The following is a 17,169-nucleotide window of genomic DNA, read 5'->3' on the forward strand; positions in this document are numbered from 1 at the left end:
CAGGGATGAACGTGATGAGGACGATCACCGTCTTCCTCAAGGATAAGTACTCCGAATCCACGGAGCTTCTCTGGACTCCTCACAGAGACTTCTCGAATCCACGAGGAAAGAAAGCAAGAAAATAGAAATAAATTCGAAATTGATTAATTGATGAATAAAAATGAGTTCACAACCCTTTAAATAGGGGTACCAAGCAATAAGAAAGAAATCAGAAGCAAACTAAAATTAAAACTCCTATAAATTCGCAACTTACTATAAATAGTAAATTTACTTTTTATAGTAAGTTTCATATGTGGCTTAACCACGTTATTCTCTTAATTATTCTAAGAACTTTTCATGTTGGACACAACTCCTAAAACCCAACGAATGAAGAGTTATAATCAAACTAAAACTTACTATTTATAGGAAAAACGGAACTAAACATGGAATTTCACCGTCAATAGGATGGAATTTCACAAATTTCGGCATGGGCAACCTGGCTTAGCCAGGTTGGTTGGCTAAATTAGCTCGTTCTACCCCAAAATCATAAATGGTACATCGATTAACTCATTCCGGTTTGCGAGATATGCCTATTTTATGGTTCGATGGTCTGGATCACTTCTGTCGTCGACCGGGCCTTTTCTGATCCATCTTGGCCATGTAACTGTCCGCGACCCGCTCTACATCAGTCTCCTCCACTTCAAAAGAACTCGTCCTCGAGTTCTCGTCATGCTCTGGTTCATGATACTCGGTCAGGTCCGCGACATTGAAAGTCTGTGAGATTTGCCATGTCATCTGGAAGATCAACAATATAAGCGTTGTCATTGATCTTTTGGATGATTGGGACGGGTCCAATCTTCTTATTTTTCAACTTATTGTACGTCCCGGTCGGAAATCTCTCTTTGCGCAGATGGACCATAACGCGGTCGCCCACCTCGAACACTTTTTGTCGCCGATGTTTGTCCGCTTGTTCCTTGTACTTCTCGTTCGAGACATATAACTTGGTCTGCACTTTTGCATGGATGCCCATGATCTTGTCTGCCATATGTTCTACTGCAATGCTCGTGCCTGGGTGCTTGGGTAGAGGGACCAAGTCAAGTGTGTGGCGAGGCACTCGTCCGTAGATAATCTGGAACGGTGATCTCCCTGTCGAGCGGTTCACCATGTTGTTGAATGCAAACTCTGCTTGGGACAAGGACAAGTCCCACTGCTTCGGTTTTTCTCCTGAAATACAGCGAAGGAGGTTTCCTAATGTGCGATTCACAACTTCAGTCTGCCCATCAATCTGTGGGTGGTAAGCACTGCTAAATTGAAGTCGTGTATCGAATCAATTCCATAAAGTCCGCCAAAAGTGGCTAATGAACTTCGTGTCACAATCAGAAGTAATGGTCTTGGGGACCCCGTGTAGCCGAACGACCTCTCTGAAAAATAAATTCGCCACGTGTGTTGCATCGAGGGTTTTCTTGCATGGGATAAAGTGCGCCATCTTTGAGAAACAATCTACCACCACGAACACCGAATCCATACCGCGTTGTATTCGTGGGAGACCAAGCACGAAGTCCATTGATAAATCCTCCCAAGGACCGTCAGGCACAGGTAGCGGGGTGTAGAGGCCCGTATTCTGAGATTGCCTCTTGGAGGTCTGACAAACATGACAACGTTGTACGGCTTTTCCCACATCACGTACTAACTACGGCCAGTAATACCGCTCTTCCATAAGAGCTCGCGTCTTGTCTCGCCCCAGGTGTCCACCAAGGCCACCTCCATTTAGCTCCTGAATAATCTGCTCCCTCAGAGAACTTTAGAGAATGCACAATCGATTCCCTTTGAAGAGAAAATCATCATGTATATGAAGGTCACTTGGGTGACCCTCTTGACACTTCATCCAAAAATCTTTAAAGTCCTCATCCTCGGCATACAACTCCTTGAGACAGTCGAAGCCGACTACCTCGTTGCTTATTATAACTAGTAGTGATGCACGACGGCTAAGTGCATCAGCCACCTTGTTCTACTATCCTGACTTGTGCTTCAGAACGAACGTGAATTCCTGTAAAAACGTAACCCATCTAGCATGCACACGATTCACGTTAGTCTGACTATTAATAAACTTTAATGCTTGATGGTCAGTGTATAAAACAAATTCTCTTTGAATCAGATAATGCCGCCAATGTCGCAGTGCCTGAACAACTGCGTACAACTCAAGTTCATAAGTCGACCACTTCTTTCGGGCTTCGCTGAGCTTCTCGCTGTAGAAGGCTACCGACCTGCCTTCCTGTGATAATACTCCTCCAATTCCGACGTATGAAGCGTCACACTTAACCTCAAACAATTTGTCGAAATTAGGAAGCACCAAGACCGGTGTTGTAGACAAACAATGCTTGATCTCATGAAAGCTCTTATCAGCTTTATCGGTCCACTGGAACGGTCCTTTTTTCATGCAATCTGTTATAGGCGCAACTATGGTGCTAAAATCTCGCACAAATCGACGATAGAAAGTCACCAACCCGTGAAAACTCCTCACCTCATGAATGTTTGTCGGGATCGGTCATTCCCTAATAGCTCGCACATTTTCATCGTCCACACGAATGCCTGTGGACGTTACAACAAATCATAGAAACAATAGGCTGTCAGTTAAAAAACTACACTTCTTCAAGTTGAGGTATAACTTGTTAAGTTGTAGGACCTGTAGCACCTGCCTAAGATGTTTCCTGTGCTCCGCCTCATCCTGGCTATATATCAATATGTCATCAAAATATACTACCACAAATCGGCCAGTGAACGGTTTTAGAACTTGATTCATTAAACGCATAAAAGTACTTGGTGCGTTCGATAGGCCGAAGGGCATGACCAGCCACTCATACAACCCTTCCTTGGTCTTGAATGTCATTTTCCACTCATCACCGGATCGAATACGAATCTGATGGTACCCACTCCTTAGATCTAGTTTAGAGAACACCTTGGCCCCTTCTAACATATCGAGTATGTCGTCCAACCGTGATATTGGAAACCGATATTTGATGGTAATTTTGTTGATTGATCGGCTGTCGACACACATGCGCCAGCTTCCATCTTTTTTTGGCGTTAATAATGCTGGTACGGCATATGGGCTCATGTTCTCTCTCAAGAGACCTTTACGGATCAATTCCTCCACTTGCCCCTGAAGTATCTCACACTCCTTCGGACTCATCCGATAATGAGGGCGATTGGGCAGGCTAGCCCCAGGGACGAGGTCTATGTGATGTTGGATGTCCCTCATGGGGGGCAATCCATCAGGTAAATCCTCAGGCCAGACTTCTTTAAATTCGTTTAGCAACAATTTTAAACTTGGAGGGATGTTTGAGGGTTCCTCTTCCTCCCCCTTCACCATTACAGCGTATACCTCACCGGTTTCCTTGGATTCACCGGTTTCCTTGGATTCTTTCATAAAATTCTGAATGGTCAAGAGAGAACTCCCCTCTACTTTAGAAGCTTCAGGGTGGTTCTCTGGTGCCATAGGGGCAAGGATTATTTTTCGACTATCCTTGATGAATATGTAAACATTATCTCGTCCCCAATGGGTCGCATCACAGTCCGACTGTTAGGGTCAACCGAGTAACATATGACAAGCTTCCATATTGACCACGTCACAAAGTATTTGATCCTTATAATTTTTGTTAATTGAAAATGAGATAGTGCATTGTTGAGTTACCTTGGTCTCATTCACCTTTTTTATCCAGCCAATTGAGCATGGGAAAGGATGTTTCATCGTTGGTAGCCGCAACTTGTCCACCATTACTCTCGAGACGATGTTTTCGCTACTGCCACTGTCTATGATCACATCACCGACCTTTCCGTTGACGGTGCACCGAGTACGAAATATATTATGTCGCTGTGGATGTAATTCCTTTCGTGGGGCATACAGTAATCGCCTCACAACTAGAAATTCGCCACGATCCTCGTCCGTCACTTCATCGCCATCTGTTATTTCTTCAGTGGTTTGTTCATGTTCATCAAAGCGGTGGTCTTCTTCTGCGGCCTCATCTTCAGTGCCCCCTTCGTTTATAGTCAAGTGCGCTGCGAAACGTTGAGGACAAGTGTTTGATAAGTGGCCTGGTTGGCCACAGCGATAACAATTGTTCGACCTTGGCCGAGTATAAGGATTTGGAATCCTACTCGGACCTGCTGTTGTGGGTGCTGCACGTTGAGGTCTGGATGAGCCACTCTGACCCATATTGACCCCCTACGACCAACACCGACCAACTCCAACCTTCAATACAACCCTTTCAAACACAACTCCTTCACCGAATTACAAATAGATGTATATCCACTTGAAAAGATGTTATGATTGGTTACGAAGACTTAACACGCTCCAACCCCACTCTGACCTACACTAACCCAGATTGACTTGACCTGAACTGTAGCCCCATGGAATGCACATCAAACTCCTTCATCAGATTTAGAATGGATCGACATCCATTTGAAAATACATTACATTAGGGTACATAGACTTCGGACCCACTCAAACCCCACACTGTCCCACATTAACCCACTATGACCCATCTAACTGCATTGTAGTCCCTTTGAATGTACATCAAATTGCTTCACTGAACTACAAATGAGTGTTTATCTACTTAAAAAGATATTGGGTTAGGTTATGAAACTCCAAACACACTTTGCTTCACTGAACTACAAATGAGTGTTTATCTACTTAAAAAGATATTGGGTTAGGTTATGAAATTCCAAACACACTTGAACCCCACTCTGATCCACACCGACCTGCATCAACCCCCTCATTCTAACAATGACCAACTCCAACTTGCATTGTAGGCCCCTTTGAATGCACATCGAATGACTTTATGGAATTACGAATGGATGCATATTCACTTGAAACAATGTTAGGTTATGAAGATTTTGGACACACTCGAACCCTTCTTTGACTCACACTAACCCCTCTGACTAATACTGACTAACTTCGACCTGCACTGCAACCCTTCGAACAAATAAGGAACTCTCTCACTGAACTATAAATTAGTGTGTATCCAATTGAATTTTTTTTTACATTAGGGTATAAAGATTCCAAATACACTTGAACCCCACTTCGACCCACATTGATTCCCTCTAATTAACATTGACTAACTCTAACCTGCACTACAAACCCTTCAAACATATGTCGAATTCCTTCATCGAATTATGAATGGGTGTGTATCCACTTGAAAAGATGATACATTAGGTTATGGACACTCCAGACACACTCAAACCCCACTCCAACCCATGCTTACCTCCATTGACCTGACCGCACGTCAAACTCCTTCACTGAGTTGAAAATGAGTTGATATCCACTTGAGAAGATGTTACATCAGGGTACGATGACTCCGGATCCACTCAGACCCCACACTGACCCACTACGATCACTTTGACCTGCACTATGCCCATTCAAATGCATATCTAACACCTTCACCAAATAATGAATGGGTTTGTATCTACTTGAAAAGATGTTACATTACATTATGGCGACTTTAGATACACTCAAACCCCACACTGGCCTCCTCAAACCAATATCAACCAACTCTGACCCTCAATGTAGCTCCTAATGCACAACAAACTCCTCCACCTAACAATGAATGGGTGCATATGCACTTGAAAAGATGTTACGTTAGTTTGTGAAAACATGGATACACTCAAACCCCACTCCAACCAGCACCAACCCCCTCAGACCAATTCAACCAACACCAACCTGCATAGTACCTTTTAATGCATGTCGAACTCCTTCTCTGAGCTATGAATTGATGTATATTCACTTCAAAAGATGTTATATTAGGTTATGAAGACTTTGAACACACTCGAACCCCACATCGACATACATCGACCGAGCAACTCTGACCTGCACTGCAGCCTCTTCGAATGTACATCAACTCCTTCATCAAACTACGAATGTATGTGTATCCATTTCAAAAGATGTTACACTAGGTTAGAAGTCTCCTGACACACTCGAACCCCAATCCAGCCCATTCCAACCTACACTGACCCATATTCATTGACATTGACCCGCCCTACATTACAACCTCGTCGAATGCACATTGAATTCCTTCACTGGATTGAGAATGGATCGATATCCACTTAAAGAGCTGATACAACAATGTACGATGAGTATAAACCCACTTAGACCCTACATCAACCCATTAGGGAGCAGTAGAAAAGTTGTGTTCAGGCTCCGCGTGGTATATGATGGGCTATTCCACTGCCTCTCCATGGGATTTTCCAATGCGATAATAGAATTTGACTCTCAGCTAGTAGTGAAAGTCATGAACGGGAGCGCCCTCCGAGGTTGTAAATGAAGATATTGGATCACCAAGATAAACATACTCCGGTCAATTGGCCAGGTAGAATTCCGGCACATCTTCAGGGAAAGTAACACTCCAACAGACTTTTTGGCGCACTTGGGGAGTAATTGCCAATCCCACTTTTTTTGTCCCAGGTGCACTGATCCCCCCTCTCTTCTCAAAAGGATGCTTTTTCTAGACAAGGTAGGGCTGGGGGCGATTAGGGAGCAGTAGAAAAGTCGTGTTCAGGCTCCGATTTAATTTTTTTTTTTTTTTTTTGTGCTTTTTGCTACATTTTGTTTTCTCCCTTTCCTTGAGCTTCTCTCCCCAAGTCCCTTTTTTTCCTGGGGAAGTCCAAATGTAAATTAGTCTCACATTTTGAATAGAAAAGCTAGTTTATTTTTTAAAATAAATAATAATAAATAAAAATAAAAATAAAAACCTATTATAACCGCTGTGACCTACAATGTAGCTCATTTGAAGTCATGTCAAAATCCTTCACTGAATTGTGAATGGGTATGTCTCCACTTTTAAAAGATGTTATGTTAGGTAAGGAGACTTCGGATACACTCCAACCCACACTAACCCCCTCAAACCAACTCTATCCTACACCACAGCTCCTTTAAATGCATATCGATCTCCTTAATGAAATTATGAGAGGGTGTATATCCATTTGAAAAGATGTTATATATATTAGGTTACAAAGATTCCAGATACACAAGAACCCTACTCTGACCCACACCAATCCCCTCTGACTAATATTGACTAACTCTAACTTGCACTGTAACTCCTTTAAACAAACATCAAACTTCTCCACTAAACTATGACTGTGTATCTATTTGAAAAGAAGTTATGTTAAGTTTTTTTTAAATATTTTTTTTTAAGGATATATATATATATATATATATATATATATATATTAAAGGAAACATTTGTTGGGATTTGTTATGCGGAATCACACAGATATGGATCTAAGATAGCAATCCAATAGCACCAAGCAAACACAAGAGAACATAAAGATTTAACATGGAAAACCCTTTCAGGAAAAAACCACAGCAAAAAGCGATAGAAATCTACTATGAAAGCATAAATTACAAAGAGAAAAGATTACCCGATTCGAATAACCTCAAATCTTACCCTTGATACACCCCTTTGAAACCCTAAAACCTCTTATAAAAACCCTTTGAATACCTTTAGAAAGCCTTAGCCTCTTTTAAAATGGCCCTAAGAACTCCTATTTATAGATTAGGAAACCCTACTTTCGCACTGACTTGAAATAGTCCGAAAAGCACCTCAAATTTACGCAGTCCGCGCACAAACTACATAACCTTCAGCTGGCCTAAGCAGAGCTCGGGCTAGCTGACCGACACTTCGGCTAGTCGAACTTGACCTTAGGCTAGCCGAACTTCCCGCAAATTCCAAAAGAATATGCTGCTAGATTTTTAACTGAACTATCTTGGGCTAGCTGAATTTCCTTGATGACATTGAGATTGTTTGACAGATTTAAGACATCTATCAACAACAATCTCCATGATGTCTTCAATCTTCAAACGTGTAGCTTCTTGACCTCTTCTCTTATCTCTGCCTTGTATCATGGCTCTATCAATGCTTCTCATGCACACTCTGTCTTCCTTTTACCCCCTTGTTAAGCCTAAAGAAGTTGCACAGAACTTGCACTTCTCTGAAGGAATGATCTTTTTAAGCATGTCTGTTGGATCTAAATCCACATACCCAACCACCTTTGTTCCTGTCTTCTTAAAAGTAAGAGGTAGTCCTTCATACCTCGAATGTATTAAACTAACCATCTCACTGCATCCCAACGTTACTAGCCGAGGTATCTGCTCACAACACCGATTGCCTGTAAAATAACTGGTCTAATACAGACCATGGCATACACTACCAACTCCATTCGAATAAGGCTCATGAGACATATCTTATTTTTCCTCATTTGTTTTGGGACATGTCCTGAGGAAAACTTAAGGAGAGACGCGTAGGGAATACTCACCGAATTTGCTTGGTCTATCACATACTTAATCAATACCTACCCTAGGTATTCTATCTGAGATAACTAAAGTCTACTCTTCTTTTAGTCTCTATCAATGTCAATACCAAGAACCATCTTTGTAGCCCCCAATCCTTCATCTCGAATATCTCACTTAACCGAGTCTTTAGTACATTGGTTTCAGACATGTCATGATTGGTGATATATATGTCATCAACAAACAATTCCCGATTGATCACCATGAAGGAATCAAATTATAAACCACTGCCTAGGCGACAGTTCATATAACGACCTCTTGTAAACTTTTTTTCTTAGCCCCTTTAAAACTTCGAACCATTCTGGTTGCTTCATGTAGATCTGCTCTTCCAAATTTCCGTACAGAAGTGTAGAATCCACATCCATCCTTCCAGCTCAAGATCGCATTGGCCAACCAGCGCTAATCATGGATCTAATAAATACCTGTTATATTGTTGGCGTGAATATCTCTGAGAAGTCTATCCCTTCTCTCTAAGCATAACCCTTCGCTACCAACCCTACTCTATATTTATGTTGTATCCTCCTAAAGATCCACCTACATCCAACCGCTATGTGGCGCACTGGAAGCTTCACTAACTCCCATGTGTCAGCCTGGTACAACGAGTCCATCATATTGTCCATAGTCACCTTTCACTTCTTAGCACCATGCTCACTTGGAGCCATCTGAATAGAAGACGGATCCCCCTCGTCTGCAACGAGGACATATGCGATATTAGAGTCGTCCATGTACCTCGTCAATATCTTGCGAACATGCTGTGTGATTATTCTCACAAGTGGCTGCTCCACTTGATCCATATCTCTGTCCACACATCTCAACCTTCATGCTCTGCCAGCTCATGTGGCCATGCCCAGCATGCTACACACCTGCAGAGGTGGAATCCGTTACAGCCACTGTAGTTCTACCTTTGGAAGTGCTCTCGATCAAGTTGTACATGTTACCAAGTCGTTGTGCTTTCATGATCACTCGTGCCCTCCTTAGATACTTTAAGGGTACCATTAATACCTGTGAACTTGCAGCTCATTGCCTCAAGTACACCAAGAGAAATTAGATTCTTCTTCAAATCAGGAACGTGCCTCACATTAGTCAGGGTATACACTGTCCCATTAAACATCTTGATGCGCACCGTACTAATAGCCATAACATTACAGGCAATCCCATTGCCCATAAATAGTTGTCCACATTGTGCTCTCTATAGTTGGTGAACCAATTTTGATGAGGAGTCATGTGAAAATATACACTTGTGCCTAGAATCCATTCGTCCTTACGATCATCATATGGGCCTCTGATCGTCGACACAAGCAAGACATTACCATCACATCCACTCGATCCATCTAACGTGGCAGCATTGGCCTCCCTGTATGAAGCCTCAGATTCTTCTCTCTTCGATTTAGGATTTCACAATCATTCTTCATGTGTCCTTCCATCCCATAATTTCAGCACTTTAACTTTCCTTTGCATTTACCCTTGGATTTGGTTTTATAACTTGAAGATCATGTACCTTGTTCAAAATTTTTGCCCCTCGTAAACAGTACATCAGAAGATATCCCCATGTCGCCATTTATCTTTCTCATGACCTTCCCTTGAAGGGCTAAGATAACGGTGTCGACACTCAGGGTTTTATTTGTGGTGCACATAGTATCCTTGAATGACTCATACGATGCCAAAAGAGAATTCAACAACATATATGCTTGTTCCTCGCCTTTCATCACTTCCTCCATATCCAGCAATTTACAAACAAATTTATTAAAGTTGCTGATGTGAGCCTCCAGATCTCCACCCTCTGCCATCTTTAAGTTATACCACTGACGCTTCAAGTGTAGGCGATTTTCAGAGGATTTTTTCTCATGGACATCCTCTAACTTTGCTCATAACTTATCCACAATTTTTTCCTCATGATATTGTAAAGAACCTTATCTACGAGACAAACGGATCGAGGATAAGGCCTTCTTATCAACAGTATTCCAATCATCATCAGTCAAATTAGATCGACTTTCGCTCCTCAAGAGCACAATCTTCACCTTACTTGATTAAGGAACTGATCATCTTGATATTTCATAACTCAAAGTTATTTTTTTCTGAATACTTCTCAATATCATACCTAGTACTTACCATTATTTCTTATCCCTCAGATTCAGATCTGTGCCCCAACGATTGCTTTAATACCACTTGTTTGGGATTTGTTATGCGGAATCACACAGATATTGATCTACAATAAGAATCCAATAGAACCAAGTAAACATAAAAGAACATAAAGATTTAACGTGGAAAACCCTTTCAGGAAAAAACCACGACACAAAGCGACAGAAATCCACTATGAAATCATAAATTTCAAAGAGAGAAGACTTACCCGATTCGAAACAACCTCAATTCTCACCCTTGCTGCACCCTTTGAAACCCTATAACCCCTTATAAAAACCTTTTAAATACCTTTACAAAGCCTTAGCCTCTTTTAGAATAGCCATAGAAACTCCTATTTATATATTAGGAAACCCTACTTTCGCAATGACTTGGAATAGTTCGGAAACTACCTTAAATTTATGTAGTCCGTGCACAAACTACGTAACCTTCGGCTGTCCTAAGCAGAGCTTAGGCTAGCCAACTGACACTTCGGCTAGCCGAACTTGACCTTAGGCTGACCAAACTTCCCGCAAATTCCAAAAGAATATGCTGCTGGATTTTTAGCCGAACTATCTTGGGCTAGCCGAATTTCCTTGATGACATTAAGCCTATTTGACAGATCTAAGACATTTATCAACAATAATATTATAATATTTTAGGCAGCCCCAGGATTAAATAATAAAACTCCAGGGCTGCCTATCAAATCTATATACAAAAACAACACACCTCCCCGTGACCCGAGCCTTTTTATATGCTAGCCTCTCTAATCGTGCCCAAAGCAACCTTATCCAACACGAGCATACCTCTAATACAACGAGGTAAATCAATTACATCCCTGATTAGAACGTTCCTTTGAGTCGTCACCCCTTCCCTAGCTAGCCCGTCAACCGGCCCGTTTCCAAATGGGAGATGCGCCAAAAGGCGAGGAGGTACCTGGAGTCTTGGGGCGTAATGGCCCATACTTGGATGTGACGTAATCAGCCCAGATACTACTTCCTATTCCGAAGCTGGCCGATCAGACCATCTTAAGCTGAAGAGCACGCATGACGTCTTTCAGCTTCCTTATGCCAAGGCCACCTTCCTCTTTAGGCATGGATATTTTGTACCAATTCAGCCAATGATATTTTTTCTTACCTTCATGCCAACCCCAAAAAAAGTTGGCAAAGCTTGCTTCCATTTTAACCATAGTTTCCGTTGGGATTATGGCAGTAGCCATAGCGTGGATTGGGATACCACATAGAACGTGATTGATTAAGGTACTTCTGCCGGCCTAGGAAAGATGGCTTGCCTTCCATCCTTGAATTTTTACCTCTATCTTGTTAATCAATGGTTGAAATGCAACTCTTCTAACCTTACCTTTTATTAAAGGAACACCCAAATAATTGAAGGATGATGTTGCACTGGGAATCCCACATAACTTCTCGATCTGACACACCCTTTCAGCCAGAAGTTTGGAGCAGAAATGGAAACAACTTTTCCTATGATTAAGTTATGTTAAGTTACAGAGACTCAGTGAGGTTCGAGTGTGTCTGGAGTCTCTGTTATGTTAAGTTACAGAGACTCCGGACACACTCGAACCTCACTCCGATCCACACTGACTCACGTTGGCACACACTAACCTGCATTAACTCAACCTACACTGTAACCTCGTCAAACACATGTCAAACTCATTCATTGAATTAAGAATGGGTTGATATCCATTTGAAAAGATGTTATATTAATTAGGATACGAAGACTTTATATCCACTCAAATCCCACTATGACCCCACTCCAACCCACACCGACACCCTCCAACCAACATTACCTTGTAATACAACTCCTTTAAATGTACATCAAATACCTTCACCAAACTAAGAATGGATATATATATCCATTTGAAAAGATATATATTATGTTAGGATACGAAGACTACAGATACACTTGAACCCCACTCCAACCCACGTCGACCTCGCACAGACCAACTCTAACTTGCACTACAGCCCCTTTGAATTAATGCACATTAAACTCCTTCACCAAAGTACAAATTGGTGCATATCCACTTGACAAGATGTTACATTAGGTTACCAGTACTCTTGACAAACTCAAACCCTACACCGACCCACTTCAACCTGCACTGCAACCTCTTTGAACACACGTTAAACTCCTTCATTGACCCACTATGATTATATGTGATTTGTCCACACCATCCATCCATTTTAAGCTCATTTTAGGGGTTCAGCCCAAAATTGAAGCATATTCAAAGCTCAAATGGACCACACCAGATAAAACTATTAGAATAATGGTTTTCGCAATAGATGTTCAATGCACTCTTTCTCGTGGTGTGGACCACTTAAGCTTTGGATATGCTCCATTTTTTAAGTTTAAGCCCTAAAATTATTTGCTAAAATGAATTGAAGAAGTGAATAAAATACATAAATCATAGTGGGCCCCACAATCTATTCAGTTTGTAGAGCTACTCGTACCCAATCCGCTTCCTCTATGCACTCACCAAAGAAGGTGCAACCGTAGACTCGCCATAGATGGGGCAGCCCTTGTATTTATTCTGTATCCACACTGTCATTTGTTTTTCTACCATATTTATCCATAAATGAAGCAGATATGATTTTATAGAGGACCTTTTTTAAAAAAAAAAGGAAAGTGGAACGATGCCACTAGAATTTCATAAATCTGAAACATGTATAAGCTTCAGGAGGGTCCGAACAAAAAGACTACGAACCACTCCTATCATGTCACCCTAGAAAAGACAAGACACAAAAGGAGGCACCAGGCATCCTCAAAATAACTAAAAACAAACCATATAAAACCAGATTAAGGCCTTCTCATGGAGCCTAGACCTGAGTTGTTCAGGACAAGGATCCCTCTGATAAGCCTAGGGAGATTGGAGGAGAGCATAAATATCCTATCGGGGCAGCCTTCACTGGCCAACTTGGCTAACACATCCGCCATCGCGTTGCCTTCATGAAAGATGTGGACGAAGGAGAGATTAAGGGAGAGCCTTTTGGAGTGGATTTCGCCTATAGTATACCAGATACTCCAAGGGCAGGTAGCAGAATCTAATTCAATAATGATCTTGGATAGGCCTAGGTTGGAGCAAATGGATAAACCATCCAGCAAGGCCTGAGCTTCTGCAACTGTGTTAGAGGCCACCCTATATTGCCAACTGAAAGCAAAAATCATTCTACCAGAGTGGTCTTTACAGACTCCTCTACCTCCAGTGACACCCGGGTTATTTCTGGACAATCCACCTGTTTTTAACTTTAGTCATCCCAAAGGAGGCTTGGACCATTTGATAATGAGGGGAATAGCACTTGGGGGGGAGGGGTATTAATTTTTAGGATCTGAAGGATGATGTTAGATGTCATGGGAAGCTTGTCTTCTGCTTGGACGGACAAACCAATCTCTCTTAGCCAACTTAACACTCTGGAAATGATGGTTTTATCTAACATGAGGTGGCCCTCGAACCGAGCAGCATTTCTGCTAAGCCAGATCTCCCAAATGACAAAACTTGGGAGGAGACCAATGAGAGTGGAGATACAAGAGTGATTGCTGTCGCTAAGATCCACTACCAGATGCGGGGGAGAATGGGTTGGCCAGGGATGAAAGGATTGTCAAATAAGTTGTGAAAATGGTCTCATACCTTCATAGCTATCAAACCCTGGCTGAAAAGGTGGTCGATGGACTCCTCTGCTCCTCCTGATTGGGCAATGGCTTAGGCGATGGGCTGAGGGGGGGCCGAGATCGTGGGGGCATTGCGAAGGAGATGTGGCACACTGCGGCGAAAAAATAAGAGAGGGAGGAGAATACGGAAGGCTGGGAGGTGAGGACCTGCAACATTCGCAACGCGAAGCAATGGAGATGCCGAACCTTTGCACCGCTAAGTCAACTGGAATAGCTCTTTAAAAAACTTTCTAAGTAAAGATCAAAATTTTCAGAGGAACGAGCTTATGCCAAACACATTTGTACCATGGAACTTCAACGCGGTGGGACCTGACGGCGTCCCATGCTGACTTCAGGGAGAAGCGACCTGACAATGAAAGGTCCCAAATGAGGTGGTCTGGACGGTTTGACAGAGCTACCCGAGAGCCTAAAATAGATCGCGAAGCCGACGGAGAGATGAATTCATGGATGTCCGATAATCTCCATCTGCCAGAACAGGGATTGAAGTCGCTGATGGTGGTTGAAAGAAGGGGAGGAGGGACCAATCTCACTATCGCACCTGCGAGCAGGCCACATCCCAACCAGTTGTGGATCCAAACACTGATTTTTCCTTCCCCAATGAGCCATCTGAAATGAATAAGAGTGAAAGGAAGAGCTTTGAGAAAGTCATTCCAGGCTGGAGAGGAAATCGAACCAACCACTCCTCTTTTGAAAATAATTAAGCTTCCAGAAATACTTTGCTAAGATGAAAGCATCCTAGAGGGATTTGCTCTTCAAAAGGTTCCAACACATCTTGATTCTAAAGGTGAACATTAGGTCCTCAATGAGCCTGATACCCAGCCTACCTTCTCGGGTAGGGGAGCATAACTTCGACCATTTAGACCAGTGCCTTTTGTTTCCCTCTTTGGAGTTGCCCTAAAAGAAATTGGCAAAAGCTCGGTTAAGGGAATTGTTGTTTGACTTTGGAATGTTGATAGCATAGAGCAGGTGGACAGGGATGCTGGTTAAAACATGCTTGATGAGCGTCAGTGTAGCAGCTGGGTTCAGAAGTTTCACCTTCCAGCCCTCAATTCTATCGGTAATCTTCTGGATGATCGGCTGCAACATGGAGCTCTTGACTTTCCCTTTAGATGATGGGACGCCCAGGTAAGTAATAGGGAGGAAAGCCTAATGGAAACCTGTGAGGATTGCTAGCTGATTAGCCTTGCGGCTGGAAGTTTTCTTCAAAGCTATGAAAACCGTCTTGGAAGCATTGACCTTTTAGCCCGAAGCAGCTTCATAGTCTTGCAAAAAGTCGAGGATTTTGTGAACGTTGGATAACCTACCATTGAGAAAAAGGATTGCATCATCAGTGAAGAAAATATGGGTAATGGTTGGGCAATGTTGGGGGAGGCTATACGGTTGGCAGGCCCCAGAAGTGAAGAGGTTGGAGATGAGGATGAAGATAAACAGAGATAGAGGGTCGCCCTATCTTATCCCTCTACTAGCTTTGAAAAACTGAAACTTCTACTATTAATAAGAATGGAGAACCAAACCTCTTTCCAACAACGCTCTAGCTGAGAGTTCCATTACGGATGGAAACCGAAGTTTAGCAGGACCTGAGTGATGAAATCCCATTCCAATCGGTCATAAGCCTTTTCCATATCTAGCTTAATGATGAAGTTTCCCCCAAATACTTTCCGATCAATCTCCTAGACCATCTCACGGGCTATTGAGATGTTTTCTGATATCAGCCGCCCTTTGACAAAGGCCCCTTGCTCTTGGTAAATAAGATTTGGGAGGGTGTGAGACAGCCTGGAAGCCATGGTTTTAGAGAAAATCTTCATGATGTAGTTGCATAAGGTGATAGGCTGGAAGTCTGTGATGTGATCTGGATTATTCTTCTTAGGAATGAGGCAAACTTGAGTACATTGGAAGGCTTTAGGGATAGGGCCTCCATTCAAGAAGTCCTTAGCAGTTTCATAAAGGTCTGGGCTTATAACGTCCCAGCAAGAAGAAAAGAAGGCACGACCAAAACCATCAGGCTCCAAGGCGCTATCAATCGGGATCGACGAAATTGCTTGCTTAACCTCCTCCAATGTAAGAGGTCTTAAAAGAAAGAAGTTCATCTGGTCATTAACCAATCTCACAATGGAGCTAAGGATCTATTGATTGGAGGAATTTCCTTGAGTAGAGAAGAGTTGCTTGAAGTATTTTTCTGTTTCCTCTCCAATCTCTTTCATAGTCTCAATGTTCTCGCCCGTGCTCGTCTTCAGCTTGGAAATGGCTAGGTTTCTATGCTTTTTTAGGAGGGAATTATAGAAGAACTTCATGTTTCTATCGCACTCCTTAAGCCACTTGTTCCTAGATTTTTGCTTCCAATAAATTTCCTCTTGCAACTAGGCTTTTTTCAGGTTAGCCCAGGCCTTGTGGAGTTTAATCTGATTAGAATATGTCTGAGAGGAGAGGAAGTCACTCTCAACCCTGTTAACTTCATCCTATGCCTCCTGGACCTTTTTATTAACGTCTCCAAACACTACTAAGTTCCAAGCTTTCAGCTTTGAATTAAGGCTCTTCATCTTGATATAGAATCTGTACATAGGGGTGGTGGTTACTTCATTGCTCTAGCAATCTGAGACAACTTGGATAAAGTCTTCATGAATGGTTGACATTCGTTGGAACCTGAAGGGGTGGGGGAACTGCACTGGGTCTTGATGGAGAGTAAGGAGCAAAGGGGAATGGTCGGAATGGGTGCAAGTGAGATGGCTGACTATTGAAACTGGGAAGGCCCACTGCCAATCTACATTGGAGAACATTTCGTTTAACATGGCCCAACGATGGCTTCTACTGACTCTATTGTTACACCAAGTGAATTGAGAACCTGAAAAGCCCATATCTATCAAACTTGTATCATTAACCATGTCCAGAAACTTGCTCATACCACCAGTCACATGTGACGGACCGCCTAATCTATCTTCAGGGGATAGGGTGACGTTGAAGTCCCCACTTATCAGCCAGGGGCCCTGAATAAGCGCATAAATGGCTCTAAGTTCGTTTCAAAGATCCAATCTCAGGGTTCTCAAGCAGCTAGCATGGAT

The sequence above is a fragment of the Magnolia sinica genome, chromosome 1 (assembly GCF_029962835.1).
Source record: "Magnolia sinica isolate HGM2019 chromosome 1, MsV1, whole genome shotgun sequence".
NCBI classification, from domain to species: domain Eukaryota; kingdom Viridiplantae; phylum Streptophyta; class Magnoliopsida; order Magnoliales; family Magnoliaceae; genus Magnolia; species Magnolia sinica.